Genomic DNA, 20123 nt, shown 5'->3' on the forward strand with positions numbered 1-20123 from the left:
AGATCAAGAAAAGTGTCATCTGTTGTTTCCCTAAGTGCTGGAAAAGTGAAGGGGGTTAGCCCCAAAGTTAGCCATAATGAGTTACCCTAACCAGACCAGGTTCACTTAAGGTGGACTGACCTTTTAAGGAGCACCAGCTATTCAGTTTCACAGTTTAGTGTCGATTGCAGTCGCTCCTAAACAGAATGGAGAAATGTCTAGCTGCTGAGTCTCTCCCAGCATCCCACTGCTACCACAAAGCAGTCAACCTAGGGGAAACACTGTAATTTATTTTCTAGTTCATTTGTTCATTTCAACTGTTTGTGCACATGTGTAAACAAACATGTCAAACTTTCACTGGAGTCTTTTTGTGTTGGTGATATAAAAAATAAGTTGTTGCTGGTGAGACTGCACTCTGTGTCCTCTGATTAGGTAAGATTGCTTCAGAATATTATCCTGTTGACATCAGAACATCCCCCTCCTCAGTGTTTCCATGGCTATAAAACATTTAGAGATCATATCTGCTTTGAGGAACACTCTGCACTGTGAAACTCAGAGGACAGGGTGTTGTTTTAGTATATTTACTGATATGGACTATGCTAATATGACGGTGTCATGAAATACTAGAATTCAGCTGTGTATTAAATTGAGTATGGATCACGGCTCAACTATGATCCATTGCAACCCTACAACTGACATCAGCATGCTAACCAGCTACGCCCAGCCTGTCCTGTCTTGTAATACCACTTTGTACTTCAATGGTGACTGTAGCGCTCAGTCTAACATCAGAGCAAGAAAAGGAGGCACTGCCCCGAGCATGAATGCATTATGAGAGCTGGATATGGTGCCACACCTCAGCCTTGCTTCCAATTGGAAAAATACCCCTGCAGCCCAAAAAGCATTTCAAAGTTCAAGTTTTATTTGTGCCAAGTGGGCAATTGGTAGTGCAGCAAGCATAAAAACACATGGCAGAACATAAATATGCCACAGAAACATACAACAGTTTACGTGGACAAGTAGGTATCCACCATAACCCTCTAAGACATCGGCATTCCATGCAAATCATCCATACAAATATAATGTACTGCCCCTCAATATTAATAATTGTCACAGTCTCTGTATCATCATCATCATCATCATCATCATTGTCATCAACACTGAAGTAGTGGGCTAATCAGTGCCTAACAGCAGCAGTTACTTCTTCCTGCCAACAGCACTAAATGCTTGAATGGAGATGGATGAAGGAAGTTTTGCAACTGTTTTTTTTTGGCTATAGAGGCACTCAAATGTAAGCCAGATGGTAACAGCTTGTACTCTGAGCTAAGAGGGTTCCTTCTGAAGGATATTCAGTGGGCGTTTCATCCCTAGAAGAAAACCTGGAAGATAGAAACTTTTCTGGCGTATGCATAAGGGGGGAGTGAGTCTGTGCTTTCTGGTGATATGCTGCCCAACATTTGTTTGGTGCATGTTTCAAGTCTGTCTAAAACAACAGTCAGGAGCCCAAATGAACATTGAAACATGCTTTTATTGCTGTAATAATTTCTCCTGTTAATCATAACCATTAGAAGATATTAATAATAATAACAATAATGCATTTAATGTACTGCACTTTTCATTCGCAGTGAATGAAGTGCTACAGCATTAAAAACACATAACATATGACCATAGACTGTAAAAAATAATTGATGTAGCCACGGTGACATCACCCATTGGTTTGTGGACTCCCACTTTGAAGCCTTGAGTTTGAATTTTGATCATCACCATCTTGGATTTTTGGAGATAGAAGTGACCATATTTGGATGAGGGGGTGGAGCTGACCCTAATGCTAGCTGCTAGCTTGGTTAGCATGGTGCATTTACAGTCTATGGTTAACTATGATAATGCTAATGCTAATTTTCGCAAGTTCAAAACAGGTTTCAAACCATTAAAACAAAATGTAATTATTGCGAAAAACTGAACATAATAATAATTAGAATCAGGTGTGTTAGAGTAGGGAGATACATCAAATATGCAGGGCAATAGCCCTCCAGGAGCAGGTTTGGTGACCACTGTTATAAGTGGTATGTTTTTTTGGTTTTTTCAAGGCATGTGATTAGGGAATCCTCCATGAGCAGATGGCAAAGCAGCAATACATTAAGCACCTCTCTGTCTGTCTGATGACTGCATCATTGAGGTGAAATGTCCATGGTCAGCCAGAGCCAAGACCATCCTACAGGCAGCAGAGAGTAGGGACTTTTTTCTGGAGTTGGATGAAAAGACTGGTTCCCTGAGACTAAAACAACCTCATGATTACTTGCATCAGATCCAATACAACCTACACTTGACCGGAGTTAATTGTATGAACTCTTGACCTTGTCATCCTGCCGGTGCTCAAAGATCCAACGTGGGCTGTTGACACTGACACTCAGAAAACATTTTATAAGGACTGTTTCCTTCCAAACAGTGTGTCGCAGTTGTAAGTTAGCCCTCACATACCGTTGAGAGTCCAATACAGTGCTGGAAAGTAACTAAGTACATTTACTCATGAACTGTGTTTAAGTTCAATTTTGAGGTACTTGTACTTTACTTGAGTATTTCCATTTCATGCTACTTTATATTTCCACTCCACTACATTTTAGAGGGAAATATTGTAGGCACAAAAATACAAGAAAACTCCAAGGCACTCTCTTTTAGAATAATTAAAATGCCTTTATTGTCATGGCATGGTCACATAGACTTTTAAAACAAAGCTCTGACGTGTTTCGGCATTGAGCCTTCGTCAGGGAGTCAAACAGAACACCTGCCCTTTTTCTCGTGGTGTTCCACCAATAGAAATCTCCCACTTGAATATGGTGTTGTGGCATAGAGAAGGTGTAGACATATACAAAAAACTCCAGCAGATGGCTTCGTTCTGGTCCACAATGTTCATCAAAGCTGAATTAAAGAGCAACAACACAATACAAACATTGGCAATAGTTGTATAAAACTAGACAAAAAGATGTTTACAAAAAAGCAGTCAAATCTAGGTCCTCATTAAGGCCTGGATGTTCAGTAGCCTGTAGTTTGTCAATCCAAAAGGCTTCCCTTTGGTTAAGTTTCCTTTGTCTGTCACCTTTTTGTATGGAAGAAGGGATGTGGTCAATGCCAAAGGCATGTAATGTGGATAAATAGTGTCTAGCCATAGGATAGTTTACATTCCCTGTGTGAATGGCATAGTTAAGCTAGTCTGTCCTGTAAATGTCTTTTAGTTCTTACAATGTAAAAAACTTTGCAATTGGGACATTCTGGCCTTTATATAACAAATGAAGTTTTACAATGAATGAAATGATTAATGGTGAACTCCTTCTGAGATGTAAAATCCATAAATGTCTAGGACTGTATTACATTTGTGCAGCGGTTACAATGGATCCGTTTGTAAGACCCCTTGGGTTTTGGACCCAACCATGTTTGTTGGGTGTTTGGTTGAAGAATGTGTACCAGTTTATCTGGGAGAGCAGGAAATCTCCTGAATGGAGGGAAATGTTGTACTTTCTACTCCACTACATTTATTTAACAGCTTTACTTTTCAGATGAAGATTTGACACAATGGATAATATAACAAAGTTATGTTACATTGTTATGTTCTCCTGTTTTATGTAACAGGACTGTTGTGGGAAATCTTCAGATGGGCCAATAAATCTTCAGGTCACCCACAACTTAGCATTAAACTCAAAACTTACAAAAGAGAGACTCAAAGAAATACACTGGAAGCTGGTAGAGTTCAATGTGAATAGGTTTACTCTGCATAAAGAGCAATACAAAGCAAACCAAGGCCTTGATCGTGGGATAAAGAACACACACATACTTTCAATATCTTGTTGATGTTTTTTCTGAACTGGTGTGGGATGTGGTGCAATATGCTAAATAATTTCAGCCTCTGAATGGAAAACTCCATCTGTATCCTTGCACTGGAGATTAGTCTGTAATTGTTCACGTCCTCCTAGGGGAACTGTGCGTTTACAAGGAAAGACGAGATGTCCAGCAGAACTCTCTGGCAAAATGTCCTGTATTGTGTAGCCCTTGTCTGCCATAACCATATCACCTGGTTTTAGATGTTGGCGAAGTCCACAGTCAGCTGTTATTGCCTTGTCTGAGGAAGTCCCACCGCACAGGTCACTGGTGAAGGCAATTACTCCATTGGAAGCAACACCAGTTAGAGCCTTCAGTGTGGTCTGTCCTTTGTACAGGCTGCACAAATAACTCTGTGTAAAGCCTCTCTTTTTTGTTAGAGACAACAACCTCGGTGCAGTCAAGCACTATCCTACAGTTTGGAAAGGACTGGAAGCAGTCTGGCAGTGATGTTTGATTCTTGGCTGTTTAAGTTTCATTAAGTTCAGGAAAAATTGATCAATTAGGGGCATAATTTTGACAGTTCAATCAGAATGATATCGTAGCTCAAATTTAGAAAGAAGCACTTCCAAAAACAGAACAGTGGCAGCGTCGGGCAATCCAGTGAAATACTGGACTCTGGCAGGATTGGAGGAAATTTGTCTGAAGGAGAAAGTTGCAAATCATGTTTCTGATTTTTAAGACATCTTGTTATTGTAAAAAAAACTGAATAACAGGTTATCATTTGATGTATTTCTTCAATATATCATACATGTTTCAGACAGTGTTTAAGTTCAGTTTAGTGTTAGTTTGTGTTTCACACGTTCTAAATTCTTCTGTGCTATGTCTATTCTAAACTTAGTTCTTTGCTGTGTAAGATGAGGCAGTTGTGTGTCTAACAGTTAAGTTTATTCTGTTATACCCTTACTTGAGCCAGTGATAAGATAACAGTAGTTATGTAGATGTTTATGTGTAAAACTGAAAAGCTTTAGAGGATAGTGTGGTTTGTCCTTAATTTAATATGGTAGTAATGTTATTTTGTGATGCTACTTGGTGCATGCTTATGTATTGTCATATATGGTCGTGAAGAAAGTCTGTTCCTAGGTTAGCTGAACTTTTGACTTATGTTTCTATCTGAGGGTTGGTTGCTGACCTGTAAGGTTAGTAAACAGATGTCTTCAATTCTGTACGAGCAGTATTTAAGGGACTGGTTAAGTGCCAACCTTTCAGACAAAGAAGAGATAGCTAGGTGGTATCAATCAATCAATTTTTATTTATATAGCGCCATATCACAACAGAAGTCATCTCAAGGCACTTTTCACATAGAGCAGGTCAAGACCATACTCTTTAATATACAGAGACCCAACAATTCCCCCATGAGCAAGCACTTGGCGACAGCGGTAAGGAAAAACTCCCTTTTAACGGGTAGAAACCTCAAGCAGACCCCGGCTCTTGGTATGTATCTTTGTCTCCAGAACTATGATGCATTATACTTCTGATTGTATTATTTGACTACACTATTTCATAACCTGACAATGCTCTCTTTGTGTGTTTATTGAGTGATCAGCAATTTCCCATTACATTACAGAGATCACATCTGCTTTGAGGAACACCCTGTATTGTGAAACTCAGAGCACAGGGTGTCAGTTTACTGTTTTAGTGAAAACTAAAAACATTCACAGATCTAAAAGTGTAGGTTCACATCAGAAAGTGTTAATGCATGTAACAAATACATGACTTACACACTCTTATCTATGTGCACGACATACAAAATATATATGTCTACAAAGCTGACATGTTAACACTAGGGGTGAAACTGATCACAAAACTCATGGTTCGGATTGTATCATGGATTTGAGTCATGGATCTGATAATTTTTAGGATCAGCAAAAAAAAGGGGGTAGACAAATAAAACTTGTGTAACACACAGCACGAAACAGCAATGAACTTTTGCCCATGGTCTTAAATGAAAACATTCAAGACAAACAACATTTAAGATGTCCAATGTTTAAATAAAATAAAAAAAATAAAAAAATATATGAAATATTCAATGCTCAATTATTGCAGTATGAGGCACGGTAGTGAATGAAACAGCCTCTGTCCACATCATCAAAGCCTGATGATAACTTAGAAACATGAACACACGTCTTGTCCTGCAGCTTGTCGAACGAGCCACCAAACAAACATTCACCACTAACGTCAGTTAGCAGCTAGATGCTAATTAGCTGCTCAACTGCAGCACATTAAACAGCAGCTAAACATACCTGCAGATGTCACTTCGGACCTGTTGATGCTGGTTTGATCGTTACCCTTCAAAATCCCTGTTAGCGACATGCTGTCTGCCCATGACTTGTACTTACAGCAGTTTGTTTACTTTGTCTTAAATGAGACATTAAATTCATCACAGATCAACTACGATCAGTTACACCACTAGTTAACACTTGTTATTCTAGTTACTCTAAGCTTATTACTCAATATAAGGCTCAGCTTAAAACAAACTAAAGAAACTGTCAGAAGCAAGCAGCCAGACCTCCTGCACACTCATTCACTAATCATATCAACATCAACAGGTGACTGAACAACCACTCAATTAAAAACAGGATCAATTCCACACGAATGAGTGAGTCCAGACAGCTCACTGTAACTTCAACAAGCAAACTACCTACAGCACATTATATATATATCTCTGCTGCATTCTTTTTAAGGAGATAAATTCACACAACAGCCATATAGAGAGACATTTAACCATCAGAGATTAAATTAGTGACCAAAGAGACAGAGAGAGAGAGAAGCTGTGTCTGGCTCACGTTATCTGATGTCTTCTTCTTTCTATCATGGAGATGAAGTATTCATGTCATAACATTTGGGGCTATTGGTCATCTTGTTTGTTAGTTAACAGAACTTTATGGCTGCTGCTTAACTGGTCTGATATCATTAGCAACAATGACAAACAAGATAACTCTCCTGGTTGTTTCTCTGGTTGCGTCTCTCTCCAGCCGCTCCCTGGCGGTGTCCTGCTGCTGCTGCGCTGCACAGTCCAGATAATTTCTCCCATTAGCTTAACAACAGTCCTTGACAGCCCTTCCATGGATGTATTAAGAGTCCTTCAGGCTGCTACAACACTAACTGTTGAATTGGCTAACACAAGGAGCTATCTACTGCTGCTACTCTGCCTTACAGTGGAGAGAATTGAAGATGAATTCTGGAAACTATCATTGGACCAACTCAATGTCAATATTGCATTCTGGTTGTTGATTGGTTAGGGAGGCCGTCCTCCCTTGGAGCATCATTTTACGTGTCTCTTCCAAAGAAGAGAGAAAAAATGTTGTAAATAATACTGAGATTTGGTAATGGTTTATTTCAACCAAATATTCTTTTTTATATTTTGATCTCCCTCTTGCTTCTCAAAAAACAGAGGAGGATAACCTCCTCTGCCTCTATGGACCAGCCGTCACTGTGTGTGGCATACACCCCTCCCCCCTCTCTCTCCCTCTCAGTTGGAGAGGAGAATTTCAGAGTACTCTTCTTGTGAAATCTCCTCATAAATCCCATTACTTTGGCCAAATCTTATATTATGTCATATTTTGTAGGAAATTTTGTTGCGAATCCATTGATACAGTTTTCAAAGTGGTCAGACTTATAGTTTAGACGTCAGAGGCCGGTGTTTGACACAAAGTTCATGCCTCCCTATTGCTTTACATTGTAAGGGTGATGTGGCACTGCAACTTTTGGGGCTTATAAAATCCAAACTGTTCGAGTTAGTACAAAGTTTTTAACAACTTTTTTCAGCACAGTGTCATAAGTCATGTATCAAAGTTTGAAATCGATACCATTACATCCCTCGGAGGAGATAGTGTTTGTTCGGGGGCCAAAATTGAGGCAAAGTCTTATATTGACAGGCTAATTGCGGACTTCCTGTTGGATTTAGGTCTGGGGTATCAGCGATGATTTGTAGGTCTTGATAAGATGAATAATTGAGTTTTGGTTCAATCTCTCTGTGACATTCCTACGGGCCGTGGTGGCCATTTTAGTTACATAGGTGGCGTAGAGAGCACATTTTGGCACTTTGGGGGTTAATTGTTACATTTTATCAAATTTTTTACCAGACCTGATGTGCGTGCCAAATTTGGTGAGTTTTTGAGCATGTTTAGGGGGTCAAATTTAGGTCTGAAGTAGCAGAATAATAGGAAAGAAAGAAACAAACTACCACATACCCAAATGCCTGTCTGAACAGATGGGTTTTAAGCATTAGCCAGTACAGTGAGGTTAAAATAGGTGTAATATGTGACCATTTCTTGGTGAGGGTTAAGAACCAAGAACAGAATTTTGGATGGTTTGTAAGCAGTGTAAGGAAGATTTATTGAGGCAGGTAAAAATAGAATTACAGTAGTCCAAATGTGATGAGGTAACTAATCAGTTAATTTTTAAGAAAAGTTATGATGTAGCTTTCGTTTGTGAGAGCTGTCCAGCAGTTAGTGGTCAGAGCTAGCTTGACTTTTAGCTCATCCTTCTTCTCAAAGAATCCGTTTAGTCACAGTAGCTCTCGATGGCATAACGTACTCGGGCTTGAGGTACGAATATAAATAAAAATATGAATATAAGGCGACCTTGATTATAAGACAACCCCTAACCCCTTTTTCTACAGCTGTTTATGGAAAAATAACATTACTTTTTGAATATAACTTCATAGTATAATTACATAATCATACTCTCCTAACAGGCTTTTGGAAGTGGTCAAAAATTATTTCTCCAGCAGTTAGCATTTATAAGACTGCCTGTTTGTCTTTTTTAGCTCCTTATCATCTGTGACAGTGGTATTTGCCAGCTTCACATATTCCGTTTATGCAGCAGAGATGTCGGAAGATGCTTTGGACTCATTTTCACTCATCATGAATTTTTTCCTCCATTGCAAAAAAACACATTACATGAACTTTCAGAAACTCCTCCAGGTGAAACTGGACTAACGAAACACTTTTAGGGCTGACTGACTCTAACACACTCACTATAAACAGACTTTAAGACACTTGCTAGCCTAGCAACATTAATGCTACAAACAACCCATAATGCAACACTCCGTGTAGGAGTCAGATTATCACCGGTACTTTCTCCATTCAAAAAGAATATCCGATGTTATGAACACGTAATTGTCCAGCTGTTAGTGGCATGTGTATGCAAATTAACCTATAGACCGACATGTGTGACCAGTCAAAAATGTTCTCGGCAGTTAGCCGATTAATGGTTAACTGTTGACATCCCTAATCAGGACCAAAAATCAAGACTTTAATTTTATCTGCACTTAACTGCAGAAAATTATTTGTCATCCAGTTCCCATTTGCATAGTTGTTCAATATAGAGAGTTTATGAAGCTCATCAGGTTTAAATGAAAAATACAACTGGATGTCATCAGCATACAAATGTTAGTTGATGTTGCTGAAACTACTGATAATCTGTCCTTATGACAGCATGTATATGGAGAATAAAATGGGTCCCAAGACTGATCCCTGTGGGACACCACATGGCAAAGCTGCAGTGTCTGACACAAATTCACCTATAGAGACTGACAAGGACCTACCTGTGAGATAGGAGGAGAACCATTCCAATGCAGTCCCAGAAATGGCCACCAGGTGATTTATCCTGTGGATTAGAATGTGGTGGTCTACAGTATGGAACGCAATCAATCACCTCAGTCATGTATGTGTCTATATACAGTAGATGCTTGACAAATACCAAGCGGTGAGCTCTAGTGTCCCCGTGCTTCCACTTGTCCAAACACAGTGTGCTGCAATGTGCTTCTTGGCATCTACCTCCATGTCTGACCACTTTGTTTAACTTCATGAATTGTTTTTTTTTCATGCATGCCATTTTCAACTTTTGTGTGTACACATTTGGTTATGGATCTTACACACTGTTTTATAAATGAGGCCCCTGTTTGCTAAAACACTGTTCGCTGTCTGGGAGAAGCTACAACATTGCATACATTAATACAATAATATTCCTTGAGAGATTATCTAGAGTAAGATTTAGACTGTTTAGATTCTACATTAATCCTGCACTCTAGGGCTGCAATGATTATTTTCATTATTGATTAATTTTAGGATTATTTTCTCAATTAATCAATTAGTTGTTTGGTCTATAAAATGTTAGAAAATGGTGAAAAATGTTGATCACTGTTTCCCAAAGCCCAAGATGACGTCTATGAATGTATTGTTTTGTCCTGACCAACAGTCCACAACCCTGTCATAGAGGACTAAAGAAACCAGAAAATATTCACATTTATAATCAAAGAATTTGGACATTTTTCAAGAGTATAATGGATTATTAAAATATTAACTAATTGATTGTTGCAGTTCTACTGCACTCACTCCTACCAACAGCCTTCAAACATGACAGACAGAAGACTGAACATGAAATTAACTTTTATATCCACAGCCCTTCATAGTGTCATGTTAGCATTAGCTTCTCTTTTTATAAATGTAGTTAGACTGCCTGTCTGTTTTTGCAGCTTCTCTCAGCTGTTTTGTCGCTGCTTCTTGCCTCATTTTCAGTGAAATTGTAGATGAATTCAGTGACTATTTTCCCTCTAAGAACTGGCAATATTCCCTATTGCTGCTCAGCTCAGAGGATGCTGCTCAGCTCAGAGGATCAGATGAGCTCAAAGACAAAGTGGAATCAGATGTTCAGCTAACAGATACATGTCAGTCCCTGGAAATAGTGGAAACAGTCTCAGTAAGTCTTCAGTAGAGAACTCCCTTAAACTATTACTTTTACATCACAGCTCTTTCCTCTCTTGAAGAAATATGTTTTTAAAGGGGTACAAAGAGAATTAATAAATGGTGACTTATGGTTAAGTAATGCTTATTCAGCATTTGTTTGCATTTATAAAGTGTTGCTTAAGGGATAGGCTATAAGTTAAGGAATATCTACATGACGACAAAGGAACAAGCATACCTCTACATGAAGACCATGGAGCGTGTCCACTGATCTCAACCTTTACCAAAGATAAGTCAGAAGTTGGAGGATGGACCAGTAAGTGGACAATTATTACCCTTAGATAAACATTTATATTTCTCTTAATGAAATGGCTTAGCTGTGAACTTCATGACATACATCTTAACATCTTTATCAACCATTTACTAATATTGGTTAGTACCTTAATTAACATGTAAATCCTTAATAAATGTTAACAAGACATTTGTTAACAGTTACTTAATGCTTATTATTGTATTAATTAAGTGTTAGTTAATGCTTATTACAGTATTAACTAATCTTAATAGCATCTTTATAGACTATTAACTAATGAATAAATTAATACTTAATTAACATTCACGTTAGTGAATGATTACTAGACACATTAGTTAACTGTTAATTAACTGTTAGTTAATGCATATAATTGCATTAACTAATATTAATTAATGTACCCTTATTGTAAAGTGTTACCAAAATTTCTTATATATACTGTAGGGGGTTTCCTATGTCACAATATATGTAATTTGATAAAATGTTATCTCTATATATTGTTATATAAGGACATTTCAAACATCAATAATCATCAAAATCAGAGTACTTTCTCACATTGATGCAAAAATCCTAAAAATAAATACAATATTGCTCATTGGTTTCCAACATCGACCATGATGGTCCAATACAACTAAAGATGATAAAGGTGTAGTTACCATGTTACAAACAGTAGACCAATCAGAGACTGTCCTCCCAAGAAAATTGACACAACAGGTCATAATGTCAGTCCCCCCAAAACCACCTATAGTTAGTTTGAGTGCCAGCTGCCATCTAGCAGTTGTAGTAATTGTGAGGCAGAACAGTGGTGCAGTTCAGATGACGTTTACATATGTGGACAGATTTCCTCATTCAGAGGAGGAGGCTAGACGGAGGCTTTAACCCAACAGTGGACTTTCACAGGAGACCGCTGTTTGTTTCCTGTTTCCAACCGCAAGTCGGGGGAAAAAAGTAACTACGATCGTCCCCTAACCTTAACCCCATGGTTATTATTGTTGCCATGACGACGGAGGTGGCCTAACTTTAAGGAAGTAGTAACTTTAACCCACAGCACGTTTCTCTAACCTTAACAAAGTGATCATTTTAACCCAAACCATGATCTTTCCCTAAACCTAACCAGACCTTAACCACAGCACTGTCACATCATAAAACATCATTATTGTTGAACAGTGATGTCTAACAGTTTTAGAAAGTACAGACACATGATGTCATGCAAGATTACTGTTGAAAGTTTCACTGTATGTGGCCAAGACAAACTCTCTTCAAGCCTACTTTAAACTATTTTATTTAATTAAAGTTGGGAACAAATTAACATAACTTAATGTGTTGCACCAGTTTCTGAGGAATTTGCACACCTTGTGTAACGTGTACTAAACTAGAACTGAGCCTTCAAGAATGACTATACAAATACAAACAAACATCACAAAACTGAAATTCTGAGGCAATACAGGAGCTGTGTTCATGCATCTTGCAGAAATCCTTCGATAACAATCTCAAAAAAAGTGAATAAGAAGAAGTTCAAAAGTTCCATGTACTCTGATGCAAGTGACAGATAAAGAAAAGCTCACTATTTTATGTAAAGTCATGTAACATCAGCATGAAATTGTTGGATGTTTTGTAGATAGATGCTATGTGGAAATATTAAAATGAGGATGTTGTAGAGATAAAAAAAGTAAAGCCTAGAGACGTGCAGGAGGAGAGGGGATCCTCTAGTCCCCAACAAATACATTTCCTCCTCGTTGTTTTGTTTGCTTAAAAGTGTCCGGCTGTTTTAGGGAAATTACTGACGCTTTTTTAAACATGAAACAATATATTTGTGAGCTGGTTTTAAAGATTTCAGCAGGAGCCAGCAGTAGCTACACATGACACATGATTTGATCTTTTCATATGACTTGTTGACACGAAAAAAAGAGAAAAATTATTATATTAAATTATACTTTAATTGTAAACTTGCCTTACCTTAAAGGCCCAGTGTATAGTATTTAGTAACATCTAAAAGAACAGACTTGGTAAAAATGGAATAGGTTATTTATAAGTATATCTTAATTAGTGTCTAATCAGCTGAAAATAATAATTGTTGTGTTTTCATTACCTTAGAAATAAGCCCTTTATATCTACATGGGAGCAGGTCCCCCTCCACGGTGGCCGCCATGTTTCATCGCCATGTTTCTACAGTAGTTTCTACTGTAGTAGAAACATTGTCCGCAGAATGGACAAACCTATCACTGGCTCCAGTGAGGGCCTTACGCGTTTTAGATTCAGTGGGCGACTACTGGAAATGCACCGGTTTTAAAACGAAGAAGAAGGACGGACCAAACATTTTGTATTGTGAGAAGTTTTTGAAACCAAAATCTGATAAATGGAGGATCATACTTATTTAGAAAATCACAGGAGCGTGAATTGTCGTCGTCAAAGAAACGAAAACACGAAGAAGCTTAACGAAATCGGGACAAGCAACGGCATAAAATGAGGATAAACTCAGATGGAAATCCCTGATGAGTGAAATGTTTGCAGACTGATGCTGAAGTTTCCCGTTTACTGCTGGACAGGTAAGAGTGTAATGTATATTTATTTTGCCCGCTGGTAATGGTTCAAAACCTAGATGATGTACAATGTTTATTAGCAGTACATTAGTTTCCCTGAAAAGAAACACCGCCATGTAACATTAAATATTAGCACACTTTAGCTTCAGTTTGTGCCTCTCACGAAGCTGGTGGTCTGATAAGAGACAACAGGGAGGCGACGTCGTGCTAATAACCCAACAATTTATTCATTTTCTTTGGCAGTAAGACAACACATTGACTGATAACTAAGATATTTAGCGCTGGTGATGTGCTAAAGACGGTGAGTCAGAGTAATGAGTTAGTGTGAAAGATAAACTGAGGAGAAGTCTGCTCATCACCAAGTTAATACATCCTGTGAATTTATATTTATATTTTTCACAGTGCTGATTTCATTGTTTGCTCCTAATTTGTCATTTAGGAGCACATGTACACATTGGGGGGCAAAGTTAGCTTATAGTCCAATACAAGTAACGTTTTCCCCGTTTCAATGTTGAAAAACATGTAATTGCTACCAGAGTTTTAATTTTACATTTATGAGTCATAAGTAGAATTTTTCTGTTATTTATTTTGGTGTGTTTATCCAGGCCAGCCAAGGCTCCCAGCATCTTAGGACGTAACATAATGTATTACAAGGGTTTGTGACTGTGTCATGTAACACTTATTTTCTTGATGTTGCTGTTGTTTCTCCAGCTATGAGAGAGGTCCTGTAGCATTGATGCATGGTATTGCCTTTATCTTCATCCTAAAGCAACTGTGTAATAGGTCAGGGGTATTTCACCATGTGCCATTAATGGCTGGGAGTTTTCATTACAACCAAAGACAACAAAAGTTGATTTCACTGAATAGCTACTTGTCTCTGACTGAAAGTGTGTTAATCAATTAAATAATCTGATCTAGTCTCTTGTTGGGATGAAAATCTGCATGGAATAAGGTTGAACAGTTTCTGGTGAGCACATTAAATAGATAGATTGATAGATAGATAGATAGATAGATGATTTATAATAGTAAGTTCATTCATTTGTGCTGTTTTATTTTTCTCAGGCACTATGGGTTGGCATTATTCACCATGTCTGTGACATTCACACCCGCCATATCAGAAGTATTACAGACCAAGTCAGGAGAGGTCTAGGTAAGTGATACACATTTGTTTGCCTATGTAGCATCTTAATTTACCCTGTAAGTCCTACTCTTGGTTAAATAGTACTATTTTCACATGTACAACTGTATAAAATGTATGAAATAGTAAATTAACTCTATGTGTAATGGTACTGTCTTCCACAGAAGCAGTTTTCCATGCAGCTGCTGCTCTACACACAGCTCCTGGAGCAGACGAGGAACAGCAGTGCCAGTGAATCATGGGTGTTGATAAGGCTTTATAGGTTATAAGTTTCATGATATGTTGGAAATATGGTAATGGTAGTGCAGAATATGGATTGTAGGCTGTCCAGTGTTCCCAAACATGTCTACAACAATAACATGATTTTTTTTAAAAAGTCAAAATATTGCTGCTCGATACTGTTCCTATATAGTATTTATATAATCATTCAGTAGTGTTGCTGATGTTTTCAGTAGCCTCTTTAATACAGAGAACCCGCATTATAGCCATAAAGAGGATCCAAGGGGAGGACATTTCTCTTCGTTTGATAACATTAAAAGTAAATTTAGACTTTTCTGTTGGCTTCGCGACTCATTTTAAAAAGATGAGAGAAAAAGAGAGAGAGATCAGCTGTGGTCGAGTGAGCTAGAGGGTGAATGAAGAGAGGGAGCGCTAGTAACGTTAGTGGGGAAGCTGGTGAATCAGATCAATAAACGGTTATTTTCTGATTTTTTCACAGCGGTTAGCTTCTAAAGCATAGCAAGCAAAGCATAAACACACCCACACACTTCTTCAACCCTGCAGCTGTGCGCTGCGCCGCCTGATTTGGTCTGAATACGGGCTAAACAGAACAGCGAGGCAGATTACAGGCACAGTATTCCCACATTGAACGGGCTGTGTAAAAGGGGCTACTGACTCATGTTACACTGATAACACATAACTATACAGACTACAGTAATGTAAAGCACAGAGCTGCTATGTAAATACCACTTTGTATTGTATTGGCATTTTTAATATTGTGCAGAATGGGTAGGAATATGATAAAATAATTGTATAAATAATGTCACAAACCTCAGTCGCTTCGGTCCCTTCGGAGGGTTTCCAGCCTCTTCCCCTGCTTCCGCGGTGCTGGTGTTTGCTCTCCTCCCTTGCCTGGCCCTGCCTGCAGCAGAACCGCTAACTCGCCCTCTTTCTCGCCCTCTTCCTCCTCCTCTAACCTCCAGTACTTGACTCTGCAAATGGATAATAAAATATGTAACGTTATCCTGCCAACGCTATCTTGCTATCAATAATGCCTAACGTTAGAATAAAATAACGTAAGTTTTGTTTAGCATGGCGTTGCTAATGTTAGCTTGTTTTACCAAAACAATAAAACACTCATAATTGCTATCTTACTTATGAGCTATAACCTATAGTACTATAGACTAAATAATTAAATACATCTTCACCTCATCGCTTGACTCGTTAGAAATGCTTGAAGTTGTCGTGGACGATGACATCTTCAGCAAATAGCTTCTTGTCGTTGAAGGCCTGCAGAAAAGCAGATTCGGCTGATTGAGTACATATCGTCCATAATTAACTGTAAAATGCTCAGTAGAAAGCACTGAGCAGCTGACTGCAGCTGCCTCAAAAAGTTTCCTTATAATGTGTACATGAAGGCTTTCTTCCACTTTTTGTTTACTGCATGCAAATATACAGAAGAGTTTGAATGGATTGCTTAGATCTTCGTTTAGATAACTGCATAACAAAATACTAAAAGCAGCAAAGAAGGAGGGATGCTGCACAGCTGCTGTGAGAGTAGATGTTAATGACAACGTTTGGTGAGAAGCTGTGGACCTCTGTTGTAAAGTTTATATTTCCAACCCTACCTGCGCTACTTCCTTTCATCATTATTTAGTGAGATAAAACAGCTGCAACATCTGTTCTTTTGAGTGAAAACCTTTAACGTTTAATGTAACAATACTTTTTTTTTTCTAAAATTTTCATTACTGTGTGTGTAGTTTGAGGTTTTTTTTTCTGATTGTACTGATAAAACAGAAGACTGGAAGACCACTATACTTCTACTAGAGCTGTAATGATCAGTCAATTAATTGATTAGAGGACTGACAGAAAAGTAATCGCCAACTATTTTGTTTATCGACTCATTGTTTTGAATCATTTTATAAGAAGAAAATGTCCAAATTCTCAGATTCCAGCCTCTCAAATATGAATATTTTCTGGTTTCTTTAGTCCTCTGTGACAGTAAACTAAATATCTTTAAGTTGTGGACAAAACAAGACATTTTAGGACGTCATGTTGGGCTTTGGGAAACACTGATCGACATTTTTCACCATTTTCTGACATTTTATGTACCAAACAACTAATGATTATCGAGAAAATAAGCGACTGATTAGTCAATAATGAAAATAACTTCTACTACAACTTTTATGATAATTAGGCGGGTTCTAGGCTTTGATTGGTCTACTTTTTGTCCGTTGTTGACTTACTGAACGAACTACAGAACAAACATCCACTGTGGAAAAACATGCTGATGACGTCAGTGCGCAGGCTAGATAACTGATTAGCTTGTCAGTGTAGCACAGAAAACAGCTTTCACAAACCTTTTTCAAATCTGTCTTAAAACAACAGTCAGGAGCCCAAAGGAACAGTGAAACTTTTTTTTTCTTGCTGTAATCATTCCTCCTGTTCATACTGACCATTACTATACTTCCACCGCAGCTCAACAGGGAAACACTGTCTGGGGAAACACAAAGAGGGAATTTGATGCTAAAAAGACTGTAAATGTGTCAGATATCCACTTGATATGATTAACTCAGACTGCTGAAGCCTCGTATAAGCTTCTCATCAACTTTTAAATGACTGTGTGGACACACTGTGGATTTTTGTCAGCATATAGTGTCTCAAATATTCCTGTCTGTGTAGCCATGTCATGACAACAGCAGCTTATAACAGCAGATGCTATGATGACTAAACAGGCAACAATCCAAACATTCGCTGTACACATCTGTGCACATCTCTCACAAGAAAGTTTACATAATTTCGAAAACAAAAAACGAGGGCAGAAACACACATGAAATGAATGTGATGACACATCAAACTGTGCACTAAACAGAGCTTTTAGTCAGTTTTCTTATTCACTTACTCCTTTTAAGAGCATCTGAGTGTCGGCTTCCTGGGTCACAGCTGAAATTCCATTAGGACACATCATGAATGAACAAAGTGTGCAGGAAACAGAAGCTCAGGAGAGGGAGACTGAGGCCAGAGAGGGGCCATTCTTGAATCTACTTGGACTACAACATCCATCTGATCCTGCCCATGTCCCACAACTCAACATAAAGTACGATGAACAGCAGCAACAACGACAGCAACAGCAACAACCTCCCCAGCAACCCCCTCAACAGCAACTGTACAATGTACCTCATCAGGTAAAACACAGGCCTCTTTTGCGTTGCGTTCAGCACAATGGTGATACTCAACATACTATGAAACCATTATAATGTGGTAGAAATGCATCACTACAGATATATTGTTTTTATTGCCATGGCGGATCTACATAACAGCTGCAGGTCATTTTGCTGTAAGAAGTGGTAGATGTAAATAAAAAAGAAGAGATAAATAAAAAGACCAACAGAAAGCTCTGCTTACTCTGTTTTGTTTTGAAATTGTGTAAACTTTTTTTTTTATAAGAGATGCGTACAGATGAGTGAATGTTTGGATTGCTGCTTGTTTAGTCATCTAGCATCTGAGGCCTGGGGTGATGAACCCCAGTAAGAAATGAACCAGCGTCGTAGGACTGAAAACCCAGAGTTAAACCATAGACTGTATAAAAATATGGATGTAGTTACCGTGACGTCACTCGCTGGTTTCTGAAGAGCGGTTCTGAAGCCCAAAGTGAGCCGCTCTGGCCGTCGCCATCTTCGCAGTACGTGACGCTGCCTAACTCCCAGCCAATCAAAAATGGGCAAAGAGGCGGGCCGAATGGCTGAAACAAGCCACTGCTGGTGAACTTGTCACTCAAAGCAGCCATGTCCTTCATTATGCATAACTTTACGGCTTAATAAAATTTAATCGGGTGAGTTATAAAAAAATTCACCCCCCGTACAGTTGTCATGAAAGAGGAAATTAGCTACAGAGACCAAAACCATTTTTTGTACCAGGCTGTAAACATGTTTATTTCTGCTGTAAAGTTGGGCATTTTAACATGGGGGTCTACGGGGATTGACTCGGTTTTGGAGCCTCAAGTGGCCATTCAAGGAACTACAGTTTTTGGCACTTCCGCATTGGCTTAATTTTTCAGCCCTGGAGGTTGCCGCTTGAGTTAAACCTGAAGTTACCTCGCTAACACCAAAAGCCTGCTTCGTAGTACAGACCTCTGCTGTTATAATGACATATAACTGCAAATGTCGTTTTTATGATGGGGCTACACAGACAGGAATATTTGAGATGCTATATGCTGACAGTAGAGATGAGAGCGAATCACAGCCCCCCAGTAATCATATAATATGATGCGGTTTGTTGTAAGATTCCATGTTATATTCTGTTTGAAAACTGGTTGCTATAATTCAACAGGTTATGCTGTAAATAATGTTGGTGTATGGTGTTTTAAAATCTTGTGCCACCTGCCCCTCTAAAGGTTTCTGTGTGGCCCTGGCCAGGTGTAACACACTTTGTTATGTTACTTTGTTATTATGTCAGCTATTTACAAATATGTAATAGTGCTGTAAACATATGATGAAATGTGAGCAGAAAATGCTGCAATGTTTGTGAAGCCACTTTGTACGCAATTCAGAATAAGTTGGATAACCACTTTGTTGTATAGTTTTGATATAGTCAGATCTAGTTTGGGCTGGATCAATGCTAGCATTTCTCATGTTGATGGATTCCCATTTCATTGCTGTGAATTGTGATAGCAGAAGACTACCTTGTACTACTGGAGAACCCATAGCCGTTGCTACTGCAGAATGGCACTGGATTTGGCAGAAGTAGTAGAAGTATTGCCTAATTGTGTATTACTGGTAGTGAACTAGGCACAGGTGAATTAGAAATGTCAGCATAAGATAAAAGTAAGATAGAACTTTATTAATCCTGCAGGAAATACTTGTGCCAGAGATTGTTCATAATATACTTTACATCACAGCTAAATACAAGCCACATTTCAAGAGCTGCAAAAGGGGAAAATTGAAGATGTTGAGGTTACGATTTGATCCTGGAATGCTTGAATGTGAAGCCTACCTCTCAGACCATTAGGATATCAACAGTTTCCTGCGATAAGAGTAATTTAGTTCTTGGTGCGTATCTTCAGTGATGATCAATACAGGTCATTTTAAAAGAAGGTAAGGTAAAAAGGTTATATTCTCAGACAAATCAATATTTAATTCAATGAATCCTGAAAATTACAGTTCATAATCATCTTGCAGTAAATAAAGACAATTAGCTAAATTAGCTAGCTATCGTCTAAGTTCCCATCTCTTGAAGTGACAGATAACCCAATACAGTTATATTTTACACTACAGGTTATTTTAAAAGACAATGAGGGCAAGCAATGTGATTATATTTTCATGCAAATCAATATTTTACCCTCTGATTCTGAGTACTGTACAATTCATAAAGACAACACAGATCTA

At 38.4% G+C, this 20123-nt stretch overlaps 1 pseudogene; it reads right to left on the reverse strand.

The window, feature by feature from the left end:
• Nucleotides 1-229: 229 nt before the first annotated feature.
• LOC137186653 (uncharacterized) lies at nt 230-4508 on the reverse strand (annotated as a pseudogene).
• Nucleotides 4509-20123: the final 15615 nt, after the last annotated feature.

This window comes from Thunnus thynnus, chromosome 7, assembly GCF_963924715.1.
Source record: "Thunnus thynnus chromosome 7, fThuThy2.1, whole genome shotgun sequence".
In the NCBI taxonomy this organism is placed as follows: Eukaryota; Metazoa; Chordata; class Actinopteri; order Scombriformes; family Scombridae; genus Thunnus; species Thunnus thynnus.